Consider the following 4,929-nt stretch of genomic DNA (forward strand, 5'->3'; position numbering starts at 1 on the left):
TGTGTGCTGGGTGCTGTTCTAGTTACTGATTTTGAGTGATATTTATACAAGCCTATTTTCTCATGACTCCTGATCATTGTGCTTTATTCTACTATTGCAGCTTCATAGATGCCTCCTGGAATCCCTACTGCTATAGGCCATGGCTGACGGTTTTGTTTGTTTGTTTTTAGAGATGGAGTCTCACTCTGTCAGCAGGCTGGAGTGCAATGGCGTGATCTCGGCTCACTGCAACCTCCATCTCCCAGGTTCAAGGGATTCTCCTGCCTCAGTCTCCTGACTAGCTGAGATTACAGGCACGCGCTACCACACCCAGCTAATTTTTGTATTTTTAGTAGAGAAGGGGTTTCACCATGTTGGCCAGGATGGTCTCGATCTTCTGACCTTGTGATGGGCCCGCCTCGGCCTCCCAAAGTGCTGGGATTACAGGCATGAGCCACCATGCCTGGCCAACTCTTTTTTTTTTTTTTTTTAAGATGGAATTTCACTCTTGTTGCCCAGGTTGGAGTGCAATGGTGCAGTCTCAGCTCACAGCAACCTCTGTCTCCTGGGTTCAAGCGATTCTCCTGCCTCAGCCTCCAGAGTTGCTGGGATTATAGGCATGTGCCACCATGTGTGGCTAGTTTTTGTATTTTTAGTAGAGGCGGGGTTTAACCATGTTGGCCAGGCTGGGCTCAAACTCCTGACCTCAGGTGATCCACCTACTTGGCCTCCCAAAGTGCTGGTTTTACAGACATGAGCCACTGTGCCCGGCCCATGGCTGACTCCTAATCAGCTTCCCTCAGCTAAGGGTTCCCTCTGTCTATTTCAAGGCTGGGTAGACTCCAGGCTGCTAGATTGGACGTGCTCATTATATTAACGGCGTCTGTTTCCTCTGACCAGCACCATGATACCACAAGGAAAGCAGGCAGACAATGTTGGCTTGGTGCACAGATGGGACCACCAGGGCCGGGAGGGTGATGCTTATTAGGGTTTAGCTGAAGCTCAAGTGCCATCAGTTCCAAACACCTGTGCTTTCCACAGCATGCTGAGACCTGAGGGCTGAGTGCAGCTCTTTGGAACTTAGGAAGAAAGAAGTGGGAGCAAGGTGGGCAAAGGGGCTGGGTGCAGAGATCCATCTCATGGCTTCTGGTCCACTCCATCGCAAAACCAGCTTCATCATAGAGCTGTCTTATCTCTGCCACCACACATACCTAGCTAAGAGATACTTCTTCTTTTTTTTGATGGCAAAGGCAGATGCCTTAGCTTAAGTTTTCTGGCATCCCTGGCAGCTGATTGAGACACCTCTGAGCTCTACTGCAGCTCCTGCTAAAGCCACTTGCTTGGGTTTGCAGGGTACAGCTATGCAGCTGCTCATGGGTCTGGGCAGGCTTCTCCAACCTCAGAAGTTCTGCAGGTCTTTGCAGGCTCCCTCCCCAGCTTCCCTCGGGTGCTATCCTTGGGGAAGGGGCTATAATCATTGTCTGGGCTTGGCAAGGAGTAGTCCATGTTCTGTGGACCCACACTGTAAAAAGCATGGCCCTGCATCACCTGGGAACCGGTAGACATACAGAATCTCAGGTCCCACACCAGAACTACTGAGTCAGCTTCCGCATTTCCACAAGGTCCCCAAGTGCTCCGTGCACGCACTGAAGTATGAATGGAGTCCTGCTTTGGGATGTGGCTGCCCACCTGCAGAAGATTAGGGACCAAGACCAAGAAGGATGAGGCCCCTCATCTACTCTCTACTTCCATTACTTTACATTTGTTTCTGCTTTTGCTGCAATTAATAATTGTCTTATTTGTTTGTTTATTGTCTATCTCCCCCAGAATATAAATCATATGGGGGCAAAGATATTTTCTCAGTCAGTGCTGAATTATTAGTGTCTTGCCCATAGCTCTGCACAAGGTAGGCATTCAAAAAATATTAGTAGGTTGGCTGGTGGGTTGGATAAATGTGTGAATGAAGGAATGAAGATAGAGAAAGGGGAAGAAGGAGGGACATAGGTAGGCGCTTTGGCTGACAAGTTGGCTGCCCTCTTGTTCAGGTCCTTAGAGACAACTCTTGTCATTCTCACTCCCCTGTGAATGTGTTAGCCCAGGTGCAAGGCTGCCATCAGTAGCAATGTGACTGGGTGGGATACAGAGTTGTTGCAAGAAATCTCCAGTCGCCAGCACTGTGATTAAAGAATGTGATTGTCACATTTATTTCAGTAGGGAAACTCCTCTGTAAATGGAATCTGATGCAGAAACCCGATCTAGGGGTTTTGTATCCGGGGTATTCATTGCTCTCGGGTTCCAGATCAGGGGACACTGACATGCCCAGCTCAGGCCTCCCAACCACAGGTGCCCTCAAGGGGATAGAGTCTTCCTCCTGGGCCACTCTAGGCACTTGCTCTGGCATCCCTTTCCCTCCATCCTTCTTGTTCTGTGCTCACCTTTTTTAGATTGCACGCACAAAAGCCCTTCTGTGTCTCCTCTTTCGTGATGGGGCTTGATGGTTCATCAGAGTAATGCCAAAGCCAGTCATGTTCCTGCAACAGGGCCAGCGTGATAGTACTGGGCACAGCACCCTGAGTCCTCCCCGGAGCCCAGCAACCTTCCCCAGCCCACACAAGACTTTTTATCCTGCTAAACAGATAACAGCAGAAGGATCCCTAGAGCAACAGTGTGGCTTGGGGACCAGAGCCGCCTCCCTAAGGCCAACCCCTCTCCAGCTGCCTCCTTGTTGCTCCTGAAGAATTACTCAATGACAGACCTTGGTCAATAAATCCCTCCTACCCAATTTCACAGATGGAAAAACTGAAGCCAGAGAGGAGCAGTGACCTGCCTTTGGCCCCCCAGTGGCTGAGCTGGGGTGACGTTGCATCCCCTGGGAGATCCATAGCTCTTCCCCTAACCCCTTCTCCAGCCTGGCCCTCTCTTTCGGCAAAAGAAAAATGCCAAGCAATGGTGAGTTACTAAACTGATAATTTAGTTTGGTAACTTGGCCTAGGGGCCAAGTTACAGAAGGATGACTTGTTTTTCTCTGTGGTCAAGTGTCCTTTTACTGACAACTCTTCAGTAGTGCAAAATTCAGACTGATCTTTGTATGATATTTGGTGGCTGGGTCGCCATCACCAGTGTAGGGTGGCATGCAATCAAAACACAGCAGGAGGCAGCTTTGGCCCTTGAATCATTTGTTCATAAAAGATTACTTTTTCAGTAGCTGCAGAATCAAAATTGTGAGTTTTTACTGATACAATGGATCACATGATTCACTTTTTTTTTTTTTTTTTTTTTAGGCAGAGTTTTGCTCTTGTCACCTAGGCTGGAGTGCAATGCCACAATCTCAGCTCACTGCAACCTCTGCCTCCTGGGTTCAGGCGATTCTCCTGCCTCAGCCTCCTGAGTAGCTGGGATTACAGGCGCCCACCACCACACCCGGCTAGTTTTGTATTATTAGTAGAGACAGGGTTTCACCATGTTGGCCAGGCTGGTCTCATACTCCTGACCTCAGGTGATCCACCCGCCTCAGCCTCCCAAAGTGCTGGGATTACAGGCATGAGCCACTGCACCCGGCCACACACGGTTCACGTTTGCAGGAAGTGACCCATTCTTGAAGGGCACTGTTGTCTTCTATGGCCTTCCTCACACTTGTCATTGCTAGTTCAACACCGGTGTCCCAGTGACTGACCTGTCTCCACACTCCAAGACTCACATTTGCTGCTGTCCCTGGGTCTGGCACACCAGGTACTTGACAGATGTTGGCTGAATGAATGAATAAACAAATCTACAATTCTGTGGAACCCGTCTGGAGTTTCTTGGTTATTTATTGCAGGGTTTGTCCACACAATGTCTTCTTATCAAATGCTCCAATTACCTCCCAGACATGCCTTGATGTGGAGACCAACTCTTTTTTTGTTTCATTCCAGCTTGGTTGTAAACTGGTTTTGGGAACATGTTGCACAAGAAAGTAGAACAATATGCAGAGAGCAGACTGCTGCACTAGTGGAGACGCACGGGGGCTGTGGCCCTCCAGGGCTGCTACGCTTTGCCCTCATGTCTTCTGAAATTGCCTTGTGGGTGAGAAATCACTTTCTGGAAATCTGGTGTGGTTTTCACCTTCCTCATTGGGGAGGCATTTAAAGCTATTTCTGACGTCCACACCCATCCTCCCAGCTTGCTCAAGGAATTGATAGAAGTGGCCTCCTAAGTATATAAGGGGCTCCTCAGGGGTCCAGCTCAGAGATCCATGCTGGGCGAAAGATGTGATATCTGCAGTCTATGTATGTGAAATCGGAGAGGGATGGGTGAAAAACAAAGTTTTTTTTTAAAAAAAGTTTTTTAAAAAAAGAGGAGTTAAAAAAAGAGCAAGTACATTCCCCTCTCTTCCATGTGCACTTTCTATCTACATAGTTTTTTTTTACTTTTTATTTTTTGAGATGGAGTTTCACTCTGTTACCCAGGCTGGAGCGCAGTGGCACAATCTTGGCTCATTGCAGCTTCTGCCTCCCAGGTTCAAGCAATTCTCGTGCCTCAGCCTCCCGAGTAGCTGGGACTACAGGCATGTGCCACCACACCTGGCTAATTTTTGTATTTTTAGTAAAGATGGGTTTCATCATGTTGGCCAGGCTGGTCTTAAACTCCTGACCTCAGGTGATCTGCCTGCCTCCACCTCCCAAAGTGCTGGGATTACAGGCGTGAGCCACCGTGCCCAGCCTATCTATGTAGTCTTAACTTACCACACATGAATTAAGCCCTAGGATGAAGTTCCACTTTATTTAGTTCACAGCATTGTCACTTCTTGTGGAAAACAAGTGTTGAACGATGTGTTTGGAGCTTGGAATTGAAAGGTGCGGAGAGGAAGTAGGTTTCCTAGTCTCAACTCACCAGGAGACTTGAAGTAGGAGTTTGCAGTTAAAGAAGACTTCCTGTTTGCATGAGGAACATCCTACCTAGACTCAAAAGAAG

This window comes from Rhinopithecus bieti, unplaced genomic scaffold, assembly GCF_001698545.2.
Source record: "Rhinopithecus bieti isolate Rb0 unplaced genomic scaffold, ASM169854v2 scaffold_6710, whole genome shotgun sequence".
NCBI classification, from domain to species: domain Eukaryota; kingdom Metazoa; phylum Chordata; class Mammalia; order Primates; family Cercopithecidae; genus Rhinopithecus; species Rhinopithecus bieti.